At 36.8% G+C, this 22,193-nt stretch overlaps 1 protein-coding gene and 1 long non-coding RNA gene across 13 annotated transcripts in view; one reads left to right on the top strand and one right to left on the bottom strand.

Annotated features, from left to right (window-relative positions):
• CHID1 (chitinase domain containing 1) overlaps positions 1-22,193 on the bottom strand; it is a 127,633-nt gene that overhangs the window by 35,955 nt on the left and 69,485 nt on the right. The gene's annotated exons all lie outside the window — the stretch shown is intronic.
• On the top strand, positions 1,016-21,409 carry LOC128085430 (uncharacterized). Of its 2 annotated transcripts, XR_008208965.1 has the most exons (4): positions 1,016-1,982; positions 14,969-15,491; positions 15,709-15,794; positions 16,172-21,409. It is a non-coding gene; the product is annotated as an uncharacterized LOC128085430 (long non-coding RNA). The 2 variants fall into 2 exon arrangements; XR_008208964.1 differs by having other exon boundaries at positions 14,969-15,794.

The following is a 22,193-nucleotide window of genomic DNA, read 5'->3' as shown; positions in this document are numbered from 1 at the left end:
CCTCTTTTGCCTCTGGCCAAAAGGTACCTTCCTGTCAGACAGCAGTTAACAGTAGAGTACCTAACTATGCTAGAACAAAAAACAGGATACAAGCAACATCACAGAAATAAAAATGCAGACAAGAACTGAATGTAATTAGGGACGTGGTTACAGAACAGCTCAAAGAATTGCTCTATTTTATCCTGTTTTAAGAAGTTTTCTTTGACTACTAGCTAGAGGATTTATTTGCATTTATGAATTCAGTACATAACTCAACTTGAAGTCCTCAATAAATACATATCTTCATTTAGTTTGACTGCATTTGCACACTATAGCAGAAATGCTAAGTCATAGCCTGAACCAGCGTTTGAGCATCTAGTGGGAAGACAGGGCCAACACAGGGGAGCTCAGGTGTATGCAATGTGTGCACCAGCAGGGGTGGAGCCAGGATCCAGCCCTTCCCAGACCTCTTTTAAGGGTTGGCAGGGGAGGTGAGGGGCCCTTGGTGGAGATCCCTGCCTACCTGAGGTCTTCTGAGGGTAAGCAGATCCTTCCCTTTGTTTCTCTGTCCATGGCTGCTGCTTTTGAGCATATTCTCACTTGCTGCAGCCTTGGACTTTGCTACTCTGCTGTCACTGCTGTGCTTTCCACAGTATCATACACGCATTTTTATAAATGTGGCCATACAGTGAAAGTGCAACGTTGTCTTCATTATTCCTCTTTAAATTATTACCAATTAGGTCTATGTCTGGGCCAGGTAAGAGTAACAACATTCTCTTCCAAACTTAGGAAACAGGTCATCTCGAGGTTAACATAGTTCCATTTCTGACTCATTTCTGTTATGAACTACACTAACAAAGTCCTTCTCACCTCTAAGCCAGAACCTTTTCTCCTCCATGAAGCTTTAAGCTGAAATAAAGGAGAAAGAGGAGGGGGAAAAAAAGCAGATATGTAAATAGTCTAACATATAATTTAATAACTTAAAAATTGATTTAAAGTAGATCCTCCCCTCTCTCATAATTAAAAATGATTTCACTAGCCATTATAATTTCCTCTGCTGTACACTGGGGATGACTTAAAAAGCCTGGTTTAAAGCAGATGTTAGCCTATTTTGCAGATGTAAAATGGTCCACACTGTGAAAGGATACTGATCTTCCTCCAAATTCTTCTCACCTGCAGTCAATAATGCATACCGAGAAACCAGATAATATCAGAACTAAAATAAGAAACATAAGTGACAGCTGCCTTTAAAAATAAAAAAGGAAAATACTTTTTTTCAACTGATTCCTCAAGCATCTTATCACAGAGCTTTTCTTGCCCACGTGACCACTAATAAAACCATTATTTACACAAAACACAATCAGTGCATGCTCTTTCAATCGCCAAATTTAATTAACCTGTTCTGTATCATTTAGTTCCTGCAATGTAACTTGTTCACACTGCATAGCAAACGGGCAGTTCAAGAGGTTTGCACAGTATGATTATTCTTATTAGGGCTGATCAAAAGCCAAGCGGTTTTGTGAGATATTTAACATCCTTATGCATGCAAGTTGTTCTAAATGCAATTGAAAATACTGTTATATTACTTGTGAAAAGACATTACAAAATGTGTGGTACTGATGTGTCAATAACAGTAAAGCACTTGTAGTATTTTAAGTGTTTCTTTTGATGCTCAAACAAAGCAGGAGGAGATCTCATGTTCACTAACCTGAGTCATGAAGGTATTAGAGTAAAAATGTGAAGAGAATATTCAGCAAAATGACTGTTAGCAAAGTACCTAAATATTTTGAAGAGTGTCAATTTTTAAGGACTTCTACCATTCTAGAGAAAGGGAAAATCAAAGGTCCTGACACCCTCCTCCTCCATTTGTTTCTTTTTGGTTAATCACTTTGGGTTTCTTTACAGATCATGTCCAGACAGAGAAGAGTTAATGTGGACCTTTTAAAGGGCAGTGTGGAGATCTGTATTGAGCTGTAATTTTTCTTGGAGCCTCCAGCATACGGGTGAGTGGGAAAATAACCCTCTTTCTGGGACAAGCCTAGGAGTTCCAGTATTATTTCAGAATGATTATACCCAAGGATGCTGTAATGAAATGCCAGAACTGGCTTTGAGCACAGTGAAAGCATTGCTTACCCCCATCACACACCAAGGGAGACCTTCACCACAGTCCAGTTATCTCAACACCACAGATTTGAGGACATGTTTCCACTACAAATTGTGGAATATTTCCACATATTTCCAATTACATGGTTTAGTGGAAAATATTGGTGATAGGTGGATGGTTGGGCTGGATGAGCTTAAAGGTCTTTTCCAGCCTTGGTGATTCTATGATTCTATAAACAAGGAGTAGTAAATAGAAGACAAATTATACTGAACAATATATGAAATCTGCCATCAAAAATACACATAATGTGTAAGTTAGATAACAAGTGTCTAATATGAGAAAGAGAAGATGCTGAGTGAAAGAAATCTTACAGATTCCTGAAATCCTTAAAAGTGCTTCCAGGCTCCTAAGACTATGATATATCTAAATGAGAATTGAAGATGCTGAGAAGCCAGCTGGTGACTTTTTTTTTTTTTTTTTTTTTAAGAGCTAAACCACCAAACCAACATTACAACAGCTTAATGTCCACTCTTCATAGAAGAAACATAGGTCCTAACAAATTCTTCTAAGATTATGTATCACTGTGTAGTGGTGGAAGTATTAGTCCTTACTAGGCAGGATAATATTAAACTTTAAACTCTACTCCAGTTCATCCAATAGTCTGGCTTACTGCACAGGCTAAAGCAACACATGATCTTTCTGGTTAAAAACTACTTCTCAATATAACAAAAAATTAATGCTCGTTTATCCCTATAGGATTCTTTCAACGATCAGCAGATTAATCCTAAAAAATAAATCTCTGAACATAAAATTGCCAGTTTAAGGGTCAGTTTTAGAAATGCTTAAGGATGAAGCACTTTCAAATATAGTATGTTAAATACGATAGTATGCTCCATTCTTCCAAGAACTGGCATTGTAAGCAATGCATAATGAAAAAGTGAAGCTGTATATTTCTGGATGTGAGGCTGAATAAAATTCAGATATACCAATACATCTACTGTTCAGCTTCGGCAGTAAATAAGAAAAACCACAACTATGCCAGTTCTGCAGTATGCTACGTTGTTTTTATGTTGGCTTTTTTTTTTTTTTTTTTAAAGAACCACAAATTTTAAAAGATTTTTGGACTACCCTCCTTGTCACTGCTGACAAAAATGCATAGTTAATGGTGGTGACTATGTTGAAAATAGTGTTTTGTAGCTGAGAATTACTCTATCAAATCATGCTACTGTGTTCTGTGTGTCTGTTGTAGCTTACATGGGAAATTACAGGAGGCATTACTTTTGGAGTGACCTCTGTAGAACTACTACAAGACTTCTGTTCTTTGTTGAAAAGATAGCACAATTACAAGCTCATGCAAATAATGGCTAATCTTTCCGAAGGAATGCAAATCTCCTAAGGTCAGTTCATTTTAAACAGGCCTTAGAACAATCTGGACCGCTTACAATTCTTCCAGTCTTGGCATGCCTTGAATTGAAGATGGGCTGTAAAGTAATAAAACTATATTTTATCCAATTAGAGTGGAGATTTATGCCTTTAAAAAAAAAAAATCTTCATCATAGCAGTCAAGTAAGTGTTTGAGCACATGTATTTTTAATTTCTTGATAGTTAAACTATTACTAATATTGTGGCACTACTGAAAGAAAACCCAACACTTAGCACCATGAAAAAGCACCAGAACATTTCCATATCTTTGCTGTATCTCAGACAAATATTGTTTCTGTTATCATTGATTTGTTTTAAGCTCTGCTGGACAAACATATCTGTGCTGACTGATTAGAATTGTTAAGATTAATTTTTAAAGCAAAAACAATATGTATATATTCAAACTGATTTCAAAAAGAATTGTTGCTTAAATCAAATGGCAATGCTTGGAGCAGAAATTAAGGGCTAAACTGATGGCCATGCCATTTTCCTCTAAGTTAATGGAAAATTCAAAATGTAAAATTGTCTGTCTTCTAACAAGCATATACCTGGTATGTTTAAATAAAGCAGGCACTACTTTTCACATTAGCTACAAACACCACATTTCTAGGCAACCAGTTCCAGTGCCTCACCGCTGTCACTGGAATATATCCAACCTAAATCTTCCCTCTTTAAGTTTGGATCCATCTCCCCTTGTCCTGTTGCCACAGACCCTGCTGAAGAGTCTGTCCCCTTCTCTCTTGTAGAATCATAGAATCACTGAGGTTAGAAAAGACCTCCAACGACATCCAGTTCAACTGTCCACCTATCACCAATCATTCTCACTAGAATTAGCTCCTCTTTAGATACTGAAAGGCTGCTATCAGGTCACCTCAGAACCTTCTTTTCTCCAGGCTAAACAGCCCCATTCTATATACAAAAAAACCTTTGGTTTTCTGAATAAATTGCTGATTAAGAGTAATGGTATAAAGCAGAATTATATTCATAGCGTATGTGGGATCTGTACATCCTGAAAACATCCTGAAATTTTGTTAGTAGCTGGGTAAGCTAGGAAAGTATCCTTTTGTCACATTTGAATGATAGAAGTTCAGATTGTGCAAAAATTTGAGCAAATTTAGTCAGTAATTGTTCACAATTTATCTAAGTATACTGTCAATAGTAAAACAATAGGGCATTTTTGTAACTAAAGTGACTCCAAATGCAAACATACATTACACTGCTACAAACTTTCCAAAATATTACAACTCTGCATTCCCTATACAAATCATCCAACATGTGCAGTAATCACCAATACAGCTGTCCAATTAATGGAAGAAGAAAGTCCTTAAAATGCCTATTAGCCATAAATCTAACAAGTTAAGAATTAACAAGGGCATGCTATGTTTACATGATATGCATATAATGAAAGGTCAAGCTAGAAAGAAAAAACAAAGGAAAATTAAAGAACAAAGACAACTGCAAGGCATTGATTAATAGAAGCAGAGTGGAAGAAAGTCTGATATAATGTGGAAATAAATAATTTTTAGTTTGTTTTTTAAAAAACCACAATTTTGAAAAAAAAATGTTGGGAACAAATTGGTTATCACTTTTCCTTTTTGTTTCAGCTCTCATTAGTGAGCATCTTCTTTTTCCAAAGGCATAAGAAAAGCATTTGATTATTTGAATTTAAAAAATGAATTCCAGTGAATTGAGTCTGGTAAGATACTAAATAGGTTCACTGCCACAAATAAGTCAAGTTTCTATCTTGTGTCAGGCCTGAAGGGAGAAGTGGAGCTTTTGTTTTCATTGCGAAGAGCCATTTCAAAACCATATGGCAGAGATATCACCTGGGAATGAATCCATTTGCCCCACATACATAATTATCACAAACTCCTGCTACATTTGTATGCACAGAGATGAGGTATGAATGACCTTGTTAAATAAAGAAAATAAAAAAAGAAGAAAGCTATAAGATGAAGAGAAACTGACGGGACTGTCAGCTGTAGAACTGCAGAACCCTATGTTATACAGACATGAACAAGATGGAGAACAGTGCTTGGTTTAGATTAAAACATCCCAGCTGTAGCTTCTGGAAGACTTACTGACCTACATTTGGGATTGCCAAGGCTTTTGCTGGTTATTACTTCAATTGTGCTTGCTTTTACATAAGATGGGGGGCTGTATTCTGTTGCAGCTACTGCAGTAAACCACAGAACTGCTTTATACACGTAGTCTATAAAGCAGCTATTGGACCCCTTCAGAAGAACTTTTATTTCAGTATCCTCATTCAGGATGGCACAGTTTTCTTCTTAAATCCAGAATTACTACTGCCAGATGACAGATTCTGTACTCGGCATCAAACAATGCTTAGTGAATCAAATTGAGGATTCCTGCAACAATATAAAAGTTACATCCTCAGATCATAAAAGAGAAGTTTCTCATTTGTTTCAGGAAGCTCTGATTCCGTAACTTGTCTCCATTGTTGATTGATTTTTGATCAGTTTTCTGATTGACTCTGTCACTTGCTGACTTGAAATCTCAAACACTATTTTGTGAGTAATCTCAGTAGGACATGGGGGAATGGTTTTAAACTGAGACAGGGAATTTTAGGTTAGATATTAGGAGAAGTTTTTTGCACAGAGGGTGGTGATGCACTGGAACAGGTTGCCCAAGGAGGCTGTGGATGCCCCATCCCTGGAGGCATTCAAGGCCAGGCTGGATGTGGCTCTGGGCAGCCTGGTCTGCTGGTTGGTGACCCTGCACATAGCAGGGGGTTTGGAACTAGATGATCACTGTGGTCCTTTTCAACCCAGGCCATTCTGTGATTCTCTTTTTCCCTCTGACATAGTGGACAATGATGATTGCCGTTTTTGATCAAACACTCAAAACATTTTCATACAGAGAACAAGATTAGGAAAAATAAAGAAGAACAGAGACCAAAGGCAGCCAAAACAGAGTAACACAGTAGAAAGGCCAAACCAGATTTTACTAGCTCATTTGTCCACGTGGTTACCAGTCAGGAAGGGTCTAAATGAATGGTATATTTTACAGCTTTCATAAGTTCACAAGAAGAGACAAAGAAAGAAAAAAAAAAAAAAGAGGAAAGGTGTGTGGAGAAGATGAGTAAGCAGCAGCAGTTCAAATATGCTGGAAACTGATTTGAATCCTGGGAAATGAAGAGATGGTTACATTATTACATCTATTAATTCGCATTCACAACATACATTCTAATTATAAGCGGTTTCTACCCCTTTCTGGCCCTGTAGCCACTGCAAGAACCTCTTTAATTACTTGCCTCTTTTGTGACAAAATACAATTAAGCAGTACTAATTATCTGACACAAGATATTTTGAGCATGGAAGAGGCTAACCAGTTGCTATACCAACATAATTTAATGAATTTGACTGGCATTATAGATTCAGAACTGCAGTTGTTCCTCCCATGTTATAACAGTTCTGAACTGCATCAGCACTTCCACATCTATAATCTTGGTTGCAATTTGCTATTTTGTACCTACAAGTAAGAACTTACTGAATACAAGTGCGCTCAAAGAATTCATAAAACCATCAGATTGTCACAGTGTTTCACACTTCAGAATGATGCATAAACATCTAGCAATTAAGATTGAGGTGGGAAGAGTACTGATTAAAATGAGTAATCTATTTGGAAACAAGCTCTTTCTCTGAAAGAGAGATGTCTGGGATGAGTTTGTAAATTAAACTAGACAAAAGGAACACCAACCCAGCCAAGTAATAGCGGGAATTTTGTATAATATGACAGTGACTTCTCCCTAGCAGCAGTTAGACATGCCAGGATGCGTAAATATTTCTTCAGAAATACTGTAGTAACTTTTGTAGAAGTCTAGAAAAAAGAAGGCAGGTATCAGAAAATTATAAATAACTATTCAATTGATTTCTGTGCATAATTCTAAAATGTTCCTTACTAAGATCAAAAGGATGCTTTGTTAAGAAGGGAAATGAGAAGCTAAGAAGATACCAAGTTAACGGAAAAGTAGTTTTAGGAAAATATGAGAAGACTGTGCAACTTCAGGAGCACTTTGCTCTGGCTTATATCTCAAGCAAATTAAACTGTTCACCACTGAATATTTCCTATCAGATTCAAATTTTATTTTTAATACAGTCAGAGAAAAACAATTCAAGAGATGCTCTGATTTTACAGGTTAGGAAACGTCATTCTGTAAATAATTGGTTCCATAATTTTGAGTGCAGAAAGACAATACTGAAGCTTCGCAGAACCAGAAATATTGTTTCATTCCATCTGTTGTTCATAATACAGTTAAAAAAAAAAAAAAAAAAAAAGGAAAAAAAACACATGGATCTGGTGATCTCAAGGGTCTTTTCCCAGATTACTCTATGATCTACATGTAATTCAAACATCCGGAATTTTTGCACTCTGAACTTATGTATCTTGGCTCAGGATTTCACAACTTTTTTAAGAAGCATCAACTACAATCTGAATTGCCTCTTAAAAGTATTTTCAAAGGGCAGTAAAAGAGTATGTGATCTGTTGTTTAGTTTGATTTTCACAGATACTAAGAAAGCAATGCATTCATTAATAAAATATGTAAAGCCAGCTGTTGCAGGTGAGAATGAGTAGACTGTAGGATGCTATGACTGATGGGATTCCAAGTCTTACCCCCACAAATGCTAAATACTTATGTATGGAAATAAGTAAGGAGAATGAAACAGGGGTATCACCTCCATTGGTACAGATTTTCACAAGCATGGCATATAGGCAAAAATGTGTAGCTAATCGTGGTGACCATGTTGAAAAATAGCGCTTTGTAACTGAGAATTTGCTTTATCAAATACTGTATTATGTCCTTTGTATCTATTGTAGTTTCCATGGAAATAAATAGGACACACAACTTTCAGAACAATGTACATAACTTTGCTGCATTGGCCAGCACTGAAAAGATGAAACTGGAGCTTTACATCTGTTTCTGAAAATAGCTGAGATGATATCATTCATAAACACAAGTAAAAACTGAATAATTTACCTCCAGCATCTCTGGAACTTGTCTAATCGACTGCTTAACCTTCACTGCCTTGGAAGTGCATTTAATGAAACTGTGCAATCACTGTATGCATCCACACTAATAACTTCCATAATTTCTATACTCTATACCATTACAAAGACTAATAAACCTTGCTGTTTAGATTTATCATGGAAGTTCACTTGGTTAGAAATTTATTCAGTCCTTAGGAATTCACCTTCCGATTAGAAGAAGTAGAATTTTTCACTAATGAAGACAACACTATAAAATAAAATACAGCTTCAGTTTTGTCCAAAGTAAATAAATTTTGTGTGTTTCAAGACTGCACTCCTCTGTGAATTAAAGTATAGAAATGGGAAATGATGTAAAGGCTGATCTAACAAGCTCACTCCAGAACCAAGCTAAAATACATTACACTTTTTACTTCTCATTAAGCCAATGACTGTTTGATTTTGATTGTTTGGTTTGGTTTTTATAGTCTGTATGTAGTGTATCTTCACCATCATTCCCCTGTGCATTTTTCAAAGTCCACTGTGAACAGTCCCACCGTATGCTAATAGTCAAATCAAATTGAGTTTACACAATTACAAGAAATTATTAGCCAATGGACAAGTTTTATCCCAGGAGATGAGTATCTAAAATAAAAGCATGTAAGAAATTGATTCTATTACATTATTACACTATTAGTGTAAGAAATTGGATAGCTCCAAAACAAAGCTGAAAAGTCAAATAAAGAGGTGAGAAAAAAAGTTCATTTCTGGAAGCTTGATACACAAAATGACTGTGATACAGTAGTACATCTGAAAAACTTGCCTTTAACACTTAGTGAGTTCTATATTAATTCATATGGATGCTCCACAAAAAACGGCAAAAACTGTGTGGGATCTAAGAGTAATGCTTGACAGTATGGTAGTTGATGATTATAAGGATTTTCAGTTTATTTTGATTAAGAACAAACAACTAAGAGTTAACCTGTGATATCAGTATTCAAGAAGAAACCAGCAGTTGTTGATCCAGCCTTTCCCAACTGGAGCTGAATGGTAAGGGGCCTGGTTTAGCACACTTCTACAGCACAGAGAAGGAACTCTGATCCTCAACAGGCCTACCCGATGATGCAAAACAGAAATGGACAGCAAGATTCTTGTTACAGAACCTCAAAGTGGCCCCAGAGACATTCATTATGCACTGAATGTCAAACTCGGCTTTAATTCTCTAACAGAACATTAAATACATCAAAGAAAATGCTGATGAGTGACATTCTGGCACTGGCTATCCTGGTGATGCATTTGAGTGAAGAGAATTAAGTAATTTGTGGAACACTCCCAAGCTGAGCTAGGTCAAATGCAGAAAAAGACCTTGCAAAAATAAATATGTGGTCTGTTAAAACTGATATGTCAGACCAAACAATGGTTGAATTTAAATATGGTTTCAAGGGAAATAAGAGGCTACGTGGGAGGGCACGCTGCTTCCCAGCAGCTACACTGTGTTTAACACTCATTCTGCATTCACTGAGATAAATACAGTTTTTTAAAAAATTCTCATGGTCAAAATACAAAAATAAAATAATAGCTATAGGTGTTCATATACAAAGACTAAAAGCACGTATTGAAAGCCTCCATCTCTGATTGTCACATGGCATAGCAGAACAAAATGCAGATCTGGTCCCCTATCACTCTGAGCACTGCCTTGTAGGTGATAAGGCCTAAAGCCTCTAAAGCTTTCACAGGTTTCATTCTTATCAAAACTTTTAATCTTAGAAGACTTCTGAAAGAACCAAGTGCCCAAATGTCTTGGGCAATCTGGACAACAGACTCCAGAGCTGATATTTAAATGTCTTGGGTGAAGAGAAGGCCTTAAGCATTGCAAACCTATCAGATTTTATTTCAAAGGTTGGTAGGAGACAGGGTGATCATCTATCATGCCATTTAAATATACCTACAAACTTAAAAAGTATTGAAATGAATAATCAAGGTGATTATAAATTTTGTACTACCCACAATATGAATATACTTTGTTTTTTCAAGTATAAAATAAATGCATATTTCATTGTAAAACACGGACTGTTGGTGGCAGTAAGAGCTGGGTTTATGCATTATTCACTGATGAAAAAAATGCAGTAATTCTAAGGTTGCAAGACAGTATTCAGGCCTGTAGCAAAAATGCTAAGTCATGCCTTGAAGCAGTGATTGAGCACCTAGTGGGAAGGCAGGGCCAACACAAGGGAGCTCAGGTGTATGCAATGCACCCGAGTGATCGGAAGGGGTGGAGACAGGATCCACCCCATCCCAGACTTCATTTAAGGGTTGGTAGGGGAGGTGAGGGTACCGCTGGAGATCCCTGCCTACCTGAGGTCAAGAAGATTCTTTCCTCCGTTTGTGTCCACAGCCACTGCATTTGAGCATATCCTCACTTGCTGCAGCCTAGGACTTTGCTACTGTGCTGTAGTTGCTGTGCTTCCCATCGCATTACAGTGTTACAGGGTCCTTTTTCAACACTATGTCTGAGGTTGACTGAAGGTGCATGAAGGCCAAAGCTGCTCTGTCACCTGCTTTTGCTGGCACTGGGACGCTGAACTACCTGTATGCAGTCCAAGTACTTTTAGAGTTACACAGTGAGGTCAACAGGAGCACGGCACAGCTATGACTGAGATGAGCAGCAGTTCTCTAAGCTCCTCAGTCTGTCCACAACAGAGGAAGGAGCGGCATAAGCGTTTGGAGAGATTTGAGCATTCCCAGCTTCAGCACTCAAGCTGGAGATGCAGTATCACTAGCAACAAAGAGCAATGCAGGTCTGCCTGCCTACAATTTTCTGGTATTCAGACTGTCAGCAAGAAAAAGGGGAGCAGTGTGGTCTGCAGATTTATTTGTAAGCAAGTGAAATAACAGAATTAGGAGGCAGCAACTGCTTTAGCATAAGGATACATCAGTGTGACTGAAAACATAGGAATGCATCTCTTTCTAAGTGCACTGAAGAGGCAGACTGCAAGTAATACTGGGCGTACTGGTACATTATGGAAAGAGACAACAGCTCTTAGTGGACTTCTGTACTATTTTGTGTTAATTCCATATTTCTGACATCACATAAGCATGGTTTTTGCTGAGTCCCAAATCTCTCAAGACAGATAAAAGATACCTGTAGGAAACCAAATCTCTGCACCAAGGCTTCTTCACCATATTAGTGAACATAAGGACTTATTATCTGGCAATAGTAAATAGATGGTTTCACGTCATGAAGAGGTATGTCAAATCACTTCAGAAAGATCTGTATTGTGACCTATGCTATTCAATCTACAGTTACAAATAATCTAAAAAGGAGCAATTATGGTGCTAAAATTTGTTTTGTATATTTGATTATACAAAAAGATACTGTCATGAGTTGCACAATTTTACAACAGTTAATTAATTATGAGGCAATAAAAAGACAACTAAAATCTGATGCAGATAAACACATAAAAATAATAACTATGAGAAAAGTGAAGTGTTGGTTCTGAATAAGCAGTCATCAATCAGAAAGACAAACTTGGTGTTTGCAGAAAGTTCTCTGCCAGCATCAGCTACACTCAGAAGTTCTCAAGAAGTCAAACAGGATGTTAGAAATTAATAAGAAAGGAACAGAGAAACATGAACTACAAGTGATAAACTGTTACACTCACTTTGTAAAGTACTCTGAATGCATTTCCCAGTTGTGATGCCTGAAAGTCTATGATATATGGAGTGCATTTTAACAACTTATGCAGCTAGGAGTCACATTTAAACAGAATCTGACCAATCTCCAGCCAATGCCATTGTCTGCTACATACCCCTTTGAACACAGAAATAAAGAACAAACCAGAAATCATTCATCTTACTTTGCCCTACATAGCGCAATCAGGTGAACATAAAAACTTATCTCTGTTTGAGCACTTATTTCAATTTTGTTTTCCCACAGGGCACATAGGTGCCACTGAAGTAGATGAGAGATGTCGGGGGAATGAAAAACTCTGGAACACAGTTCCATTAGTCATGGTTTAATCTCAACTTATATGGAAAAATGCACTAATACAAGCAGTCAATCATCAGAAAATTTAAGGGAATTGTGGGGAGGAAATAGAAAAGAGTTGATGCTGATGTGGCACACAAACCTTCCCAGGGGACACACCAAACTTTGACGTAAATCTAAAATAAGCATGTTAACTTTACAGAAGGTAGGAAACAGAAGCAAGTTCTTAATTTTAAACACTGTGGATCCGGCACTTGCCAGATATATAATTTGCCAACTTGATTGTACAGCACGCTTCAAGGATCAAGAGATTTGAAATTGAGTAAAACATTCACTTCTTAGAAATACAGACCATCAAAATATGTGTAGAAACACCTTAAAATGACATTGAGAACTGATTTGACATGTATGAGTTTCTGTAATTAATACATTAACTTGTCATTAAACATGAGTTTGTTTTTTTTTTTTTTCTTTCAAATTAGACTTCCATTAATACTTGGAAATTAATATCACTAATAAAATAGAAATTAATTTTGACCAGTCATGATTCGTAGATCACTCCGAAAGTAAAGCTTCCTATTTATTTCTGTGGGAGCTACAACAGCTACAAAGAGAACAATAACACTATTTGATAGAGCAAATTCTCAGCTACATGACACTATTTTTCAGCAGTTGCCACCATTAACTATGCTCTCATGCCAGCAATGAACAAGAGCATGCATGCTGTGCTCAGAAAACTGCAGCAGTGGAGGTGACCTACTGTTGCTGGAGCCACTTCTGAAACGCACCACCCATTGCCTCACTATGCTGACATACACTGATTGGTCTCCATAAACACTCAGCAAACATTGATGAATGTCAGTGGGTGCTCCCCTGCTGCCATCTGTCATGCAACAACAAAATGTAATAGAATACTGGCAGGAAGGTTCAATCTCTACTGCTGTACCACCTATATCCACCTCTAACATTGTAGGCCAAAATAATAAAATAGGAGGCATTACTTTCAGAGAAAGAACTGTGTTTCAGCAAAGGAGCTGCAGATAGAGACAAATCATATTTTCCAATCTTTTGCACTACCAAGTTTCCAAACAGACTACTGACTATTGAAAACAGACTCCAAAAAAGGGTGTTTATTGCCACTGAAATGTTGGTTAAAGCACAGATTTGTTAAAATGATTTTAACTTATCAGCTTTATTGAAAGAAACAATTATTAAAGAATTATTTTTGAATTGGTGTGATAAGGAAGCAGTAAACGTTCTTTGCAATAAAATTCTAAACCTCGTTTGAAGAATGAAGTAGCATCCTGTTAAAACTTTAAAGCAATCCAATATCATAAAGCCAGCACTACAATGGTTAAATGCTAAAAAAAATAGAGGTATAAAAATACCCCTGTCAAGAAGAGTGGGCTAGTATATCACATACTTAAATAATGAAAGTAAGTAGCTTGTCATGTTCTAAAACCACTTCAGCTCTGCGACATGAAAACATGTCCATAGATCTGTCACCGTTTGCACTGGCACTACTTAAATCTATTACTCAATTACAATTGGTAAAGCATGCAAATAGACAAAGCAAAGTGTACTATGCTTATGTCAACGTAAAGCTTTCGCTACTTAGGAGTATGATTTTCATCACTTCTTCCTAATAATTAAGGCAAATAACAGCAAAACTTCTAAAGAACTCTACATCTTAAGCCTCATCTGGAGCAACAATTTTTATACCAGTTCTCTCTAACTTAAATAGACTCTAAGATGTTCATAGAATAGGAAAAAAATAAACTCAAATTTATGCCTTCTCTGGAGAACTGACCTTTCAGATTTCAGTGCAATTCGTCTTCTCAATACAAAGGTGTAAATAAAACCCAGCATTTTTTAGCCACTTGTCATTTTGTGCTAGTGAAAACAGTAATAAAGCAGCAAACTATGTAAGCATAAAAAAAGAAGTAATGTATCAAGATTTACAAATATAATCCAAGTGAAACCGAGAAGTTACAGAATCTAGTGCACCTCATGCTTCTTTTCTGCTTTTGTGAGCACATCTTTCATAGCAGTTTAAGAACCATGAAGCACAAAATCTGTCTCCTCATAATGAAGTACAATATTTATAGATTTAAACAGAAATCTATTCCAGAATCTTTGCATTGACGATCTTCATTTTGTGAAAGTAATAAAGAGACTTGTCTTCATTTGCTTCTTTCACACCCACAGCTCTGCAAACACCATATTGCTTTCGCTTGCATTAACAAGCCTCTGTGTTGCCATTCTGCCCTTCTGCATTTCAACCAAAAGTAACAACACAAACTTTTCCAAACATTTCTGTGTTATTTCTGCACTAGAGGTCATGGGACACCTCCCTCTCCCCAGTAAATCTTTCAAATTACTTTCTTTAAGATGTGTTTTCACTAGCTATCTCTGACAAGTGAGAGAACGCCCCTAAGCTATGAATTTTGCTTAAGGTTATGAAAATGCCACATTTCTTCTGGCCTCAGAGCAGAACTTTGCAGAACTCCAAGATAAATGCAGCAAGATTCCAGATCAGGTACGACAAGGAAGCATTTGCTGACCATCTACTGGGGGAACCTTGGAGAAGAGCTTGCTCAGGGAAAGCATACACTACGAATTTGCAGCATCTATGCTAGTTGGAAGGAACCACTCATTCCTGGAGAACAAGGCAGGATCAGCCTCCAGAGAACTGCTGCACTGTAATCAGGTGAGAACCAGCAAAGGTAAGAGCACAAAGACAGTGAACTTCAAATCCAGCAACCTGTACATACAGTGACAGAAGAGAGAGGTGTTTATTTTGTCACTTTCACTGACTGTTGATGCTCTATTTACGTTCTTTTTTTCCTCCACTCAACACCTGCGGAGATTTTCCTGGAAAAGTACCAACTGCAGAAACACAACTTGTCAATGAAATCCCTGACCAAACCTCACCACAAGCATTAATTATACTAATTAGAACTGCTGCCAGTGGAGAATAAACATCACATGCAACTTATCTCAAAGCATCAGGTGAGCTCCTCATTCAGTTTCATCGGAATGGGCAATTACATGTGACTTTTTCCATCTATACTCCCAGCCATTCACTCCAGTATTGCTCAGAACACACACATCAAATAAAAGATTTGGTCACGGCTCTCTTGAGAAAGTTTGAGCACTTAAATGCACAGCAGATGGAATCACACTTACTACCAAGTGTAATTTTCCATGCTTTACTACTTTAACTTAGATTATGTGTATTCATCGTGATTTCAAAGCAAGAAAGACCTGCTGAAGTCAACTGAGGCCTATATATTGGTTCTGTTCATCTTGCAGGTAAGTCCTAAGTTGATGTTCATCCCAATTCTTTTCTTCGTAGAATGTCTTTTACTTCATATTTACTAATAACTTCAATTAAATTGGTGCCAAGACAACAGTAATAATTTTCTAGCAAACAGCAGCTGAAGCGAAGTATTTGCTGGGACAGCAGTGATGGTTACAGTTATGGTTCTTTGCTTGTGGCAGTACTTCTCCACCAAGCGAGGAGTTCTTTGTGTATACAGTGAAGCTTTACAGTGGGAGTAGCTATCTGTGACAGTAATGCCTACTAATATTTTTAGTGCCAACTCGAAACATTTGCAGACTGGTACGAATATTATGAGGTACTGATGCAAATATTTGTAAAACTGCTCTGAGGTCACAATTTATTTCAGGTATGAAGAATTCCCATCAGAATCCTGTACCAAAGGAGAAGGTAAACAAAGACGTGCAAAGAAAGGAACAACTTGGAGACATCACATGACATGAAACCTACATTTCTGTGCAAGAATTTTATGTTTCATTTCTTAAATGTGTGTCTTTTACTTTATTTAAGTGTTTTAAAAATAATAATAGTTATTTAATAATAAGAAGTGATTTTCATACTTAGAGATAGAGCCATAAAGTCACTTTCCATCTTTAAATCCATACTTACATGTGCACACATGGACACACACATCATAGCAATTTCTCTAATAAGCAGCCTGAACTTTCAGCTGAACCAACATTCCAGTCACGATGTCACTGAAATAGCAGTGTTGGACTAACCACATGTGGTATCAGAAATTAAAATTGACTTTGGAAATCTGGCAAGATCCTTCCAAGAGCTGACAGAATTGCATGTTATTATCAGTCATCTAGTCTGAATTCCAGGAATCTTGGGGAATTTACCCTATGCAAGATAGACTGAATTCTTTTTGAGTTTTTTACAAACCCACGGTGTTTTTAAACTTTAAAGCTGCATCTGTGTTTTGCTTTGTACATCCTCTTTATTCTTATATGTCTGCTAGCTCTCTATGTGCCCCCAAAATTTCAAAATACCATTGCATAACCTTCAATAACCATTTTGGTTGAGAAAAATAGCAGTTAAGTGATCAGATAAAAATGTAGTATCAAGTAAGTAATAACAAAAGTTATATAAACCCTGTGTTTTTGAGGTATGTTTTGCTTCAAGATGATTTTGTTTGATACAGAACTATAAAAAACACCTCACCAACCCCCACACCTGTCTGTTTTTCTGTATCAGCTTTTCTGTGATCCTGCTGTGACTCCATGGACAGAAGTCTCATCCTCAGCTTAATGACATGGAAAACTAAAAAGATATCCCCAAACACTGCTTTTCAAAAAGACTGCCTTATCAAGTGAAATAAATTATAAATATTCCCTAAACTATTAGAATTTATTTGGAATGATATCTCCACTCTTGCATTTGGCATACAGTCCACTTGCTCCTTCCATCTCCAAACAACAATGTTAGTTAGAATTAATAAGTACTGGTTATGATCCAGCCTATTAACGTAGCAAGATCGATCCATGGGGTGTTTTATAGCTTGTTAAAATTTTATTAGCTAAAGCAGATCATCAGTAAAAACTGTTTAATTGGCTAATTGCTACAGCTGTTTCTGTCAGTGATGCTTGTGATTCTTTCCATGTATACAATAATGTCTACTGAAAAGCCTGACATTCATCTTTACAGGAGACTCTTACTTCAGTTTGACATTACATGAAAACACAGATGTTCCTCCTCTCTTAACACCTCTTATGAAAAACACCAGATCAGGTTAAAGCTTCACACAGAACAGTCTTTTTCTAAAAACTTAGAAAACTAAAAAAATTCAGAGTCTTTCACTGTCTTGATTTGAAATGCAGTGACCTTGGTTTGATAAGCAGCACTTTGCTGGGCTAAGTAGGGATTACTACGGCGTCTCATAGTCTTTGTTCAAGTTGTATAGCAGCTGCTTCACAATCTCAACCCAGCTAAGCAAGTATTTGCACTGGAAAACATTTAGCAAGCAGTATTTGGCCAGCTGGAGTTAGAAGAATGATGATATTTCACAATTATTATTAGCAGCACGTAGTTTTATTTGAATTCTATTTCAAGAGATAAAATTAGGTTTAATGTGAGGAAAGTTTTCATTTTCTCCATAAGCAACTTGCTCTATCTGCTTGTAACATGAAGATTCTGTTTAAAAACATCAAGACTATATTTTTGCTCACTGAGTAGCTCATAACTGCTATATAGGAACAGTAGAATTCCATGCTGTTCTGCAGATATCTGTGTAAGGTTTATAAATTATTCTTATAAAATTTCTTTTACACTATTCTAACAGATTATCTAGGGTAAATTTTAAAACAATTTACCACTTAATTAATAGGCACTCCTGACACTGAAAATCTAAAGCCCATCCAGTATATGAAATATTGCCTTTTACTTTGCCTCCTAGTACTTGACAAAATGCACAAATACTCAGCTCTGAAATCCAGCAAAACTTTCTTTGCTTGTTGAACAACAACAGCAGTAGTTATGCAACAGAGAGCATCACCCCAGCAGATTGTTAAATCTGCTTGCTAATTATACCTTAAGTGTTGATCAATGCTGGAACTGAATTAATGCATTACAAATACATGACATGTGTCTTAAGCTACAAATAAGTGTACCGTCTTCTGAATAATGAAGTGAAAATTAGATTTAACCACAGTTGAACTGGGTAATTATATATTAAAATAATAGCTTATGCTACTAAAGCCTGAGTGCTTGTAAAGCTTGTATGAGCTTATCAAGTCATAAAAAAATAGAGTAACTGCAATTTATATTACTCTTTTAGAATCTTGCACATACTATTGTAGCTCAACTCTCCTAATGTGTAAGTATCTGATTTTTAACTGTGATCCAATATTTCCTACCCTTGAAAAGGTCATCTTTAAGTGTATTCATATAGCAGGCCAAGAAAAGAGAAGAAAAAAAATGTAAGAATTTGCATTGCAATTAGCATTACGAATATAATTCACAGATTAAAAAAAAGTAAGAAAATACTCCAGACCCACTTCTACCCTCACTTGTTTTGGGGTTGTTCCCCTGCATTATGAAGATCCTTTCAAATGCTAATTATTCATAAGGTATTGTACTGGGAAGAGAATACTGTCTACACTTCTGACTTCGTAAGATTTCGAGAGAATCCACATTTCTGAATCTCTGCTTGAGATAAACAGAAACTCTCGAGGTTCCTATGAACTCTGATGGTGGCTGGATCTAATTCATACCATGCATGGTACCAATGGCACATAGTACTCTGACAGCTTTTGGGATAACCTGGCCAATCAACCTCATCTGTTCTTTTCAAGCAAAATAACTCAGAAAAGTTATTGCATGAGACAATTTAAACCAGTAATCAAATATTAAGACAAAACATATCCTGATATGCGTAATTAAAAAAAAAGACAACTTACAAATTTTTACCATAGGTCTTTTTTCTGAGACAGAAGCAAGAGGATGTGAATGTTATGCACCACACTATGGATAATCTCAGAGCAAAAGCATGCAGCCACTGACAGCATTGGTTATATATCACCTGCCCTTTTTGGGGCAAAAACCCTGAATGCTTTGCTATTTCCAACATCTCCTACCAGGGAATGGAAACTAAAAACAAGGACCCTAACAGATGGCATCTGGAGACAGAACAGCCAGCCTTATGGTATGTGTCAGAATCATGATTTTTATCAAGCTTTGACTTTTAAGATAAAATTCTTAAGAGCAGAGAAAATTTTCTTCTTAAGTAGCAGTCAACAAGTTTCAGGAAAGAGCATACTGAATCTTTTCTAATACCATCTGTTAATACCAGATGAACATGCAAGTACTGTGTTTATGCTGGCAATCATTAGTATGTTTGTTCAGTTGTATCTTGATAAACACCACAAATTGGTTAGCAGACAGAAAATCTGCAGAGTAAGGAAGGAGTTGGTCTAGCTAGGCTGATTAAGAAAACCCATAATAGAGGCAATTTTTTGTACCATTGCCTTTTTTTACTGTTTAAGGCAAAGAAATAGAAGACCAAACATGATTGGAAACTGGAGAAAAAAATCCCAAGCCAGGGTGTAGAAAAAATGCAAAACACATAAACATCTTCTTGTGATTCACTGGAAGACATGTCTCCTCTAGAACAACATGCAACTGTTTCATATCAAAGACAGTTGCTCATTTGATCTTTCACCATGAATTCTATCAGTTATAAGGTAACATAGAGCATCCCCTCCTGATGACCAACTGGAACTTGTAACAGCATCTGTCTCAAATTTAATGAATACAACACACTTGGCTAGTACAAAAAACTAACACTTCAGCGCAGTTCAATATGGCTAATAGCAGAGAAAGAATCCATGCTTTTTGGAATAATTTTGTAGCTATTAAATCTTGATATAAGGAAGTTACATTCATTATTTTTGTTAGATAAGGTTAGCGTAAATGGCTTTAAAGTTTATTACTACTATGGCTTTTATTGCAAACACTCAGTCCTTTACAGCTCCAGCTACCTCCATTTGTGAAAAATTAGGTATGATATTTGGGTGCCAAGTATTAACTAATTATAAAAGATTGTAGTGTGAGAAAAATCACTGTCATCCCTAACCATCAATATAAAATGGCTAATTTCACCATGCTATGTACCTCCAAATTACCCAGAATTTTATTACATGTCCTCAGGATAGAACGAACGCAATTCATTTAATCATCCTGATTTAAAGGAAAGATGAACTTTCATGATCTGATTATAAAACCAACAGACCTCATGAGAATCAACAAGTTTGACTCAGTATTTTCAATCTGTGGCACTGCAACATTTCATTAGAATGCAAAACCACATGCTTGCATCCTTTCACTTAGCCAAAAGGAAACAGTCAAGCTGGCATTTTTCAGTTCATCATTCCAAGACGCTTAGTACAGCGGGTAAGAAATGAAATTACATTATACCAGTCATTATCCATACCCAAAATGTTTTTATTTCTCATATCCCAGCATTACTGAAATCCCTTTCAGCCTTAGAAAGCCTTGAAGTCCTACACAGTTCTCTTCAGTACCATCACCATTAGATGATCACAGTGCAACTGTCCTGCCATCAGCTTTGCAATGTAAATGTGTGCACTGGAACATCACAGTCTTCACATCTAAATAAACATTGAAGAGATTGGAGTTTTTTGTTGCCTTTTTGAACCAAGGGAGGGATGGGGAACCCAACAACCTAACTTCATGCTCAGATGTCAAGTTCTTAGGTGATACATGAATTCCACAAATTAAAGGAATTTGGGTTGGTTACAATTCCCTGTACAAGCATATAATTAATAAAATGGGAATAAACCTTGCTATACAATTTGTGCCAGCACTTGCTCTAATTTCCCAGACAGCCACAGCCTCATTACCTCCAGATTTGTGCATCTCATTATGATGCTGACACTCACACTTGTGTGATTAGCACTGAAATTACAGATTCATCCTGATCTAGTGTGGCCTTCATTGCTGTTAATTAGGCAGCGAAATGTGGAAACTGTTACGGCATTTTAATTACCTGAATGATGCAATGAGATTTGTACGCTTAAAAAAAAGTAATAAATCTTTTCCTAGAAACAGTTTCTGGTTCTGATGAAAACAGCTGATTGAGAGAAATTTTGTATCTTGTTCTGCTGCTAGTTGAGAAGATCCATCCTGTCTGTATCTGCTACGTATAGCTTTGTTTGAGAAATGACAGATCAAAAATCTCCTTTTGATAAAGGGCAGTGAAATATGCAGAAAGAAAACCATGAATATAAAAAAGACAAATGAATTAGTTAATGTAAGTAAAATTTTTTATATTATTTTGGCCAAGATCCGTCAAAAAAATCTGGGGGAACAGCCACCAGTAAGAACAACAAATGTACAGTAGCATAACCTCAAGGGAGGGCAGCATCAAAGCCTCAAGAGAAAAAGCAGTGTTGTATTTGGTTGTTGTATTTGGTTTGAAGTAATTTTGTACATGTTGTGCTGTGAGCATATGAGCCACCTGATCTTGTGTACTGACACCGTAGCTGCCTCGTGCCACCTTGCTGGAGGAAGGCTGGCAGGAGAAGGCTGCCCTTATGATGAAGGACTGAGCTAACGAGTTGTACCCCAGCAACAGCATACTTCAGGCACATGGCTCACATGTAGGTGCTTACATGTAAACACACAAATGTGTGGTTTTGAATATTGAGCTGCACCATGTCTCTTACATTTGTATTTCCATATGTACTTTAATTATGGCAGGCATCCTATTTACAAGCACGGATAAGAACACAGAGCCTCACAAGCCTCCAGACAGCTGCTGACAATACAAGTGTGGAATTTGCAGAATAGCACTGTACTTCTGACACACTTCTTGTTACAGACTCAGATTTGCAGAACATTATTCTCAC

This window comes from Tympanuchus pallidicinctus, unplaced genomic scaffold, assembly GCF_026119805.1.
Source record: "Tympanuchus pallidicinctus isolate F22 unplaced genomic scaffold, pur_lepc_1.0 scaffold3, whole genome shotgun sequence".
In the NCBI taxonomy this organism is placed as follows: Eukaryota; Metazoa; Chordata; class Aves; order Galliformes; family Phasianidae; genus Tympanuchus; species Tympanuchus pallidicinctus.
The sequence above is the reverse complement of the archived record's forward strand: the minus strand, read 5'-3'. Positions and strand labels throughout refer to the sequence as shown.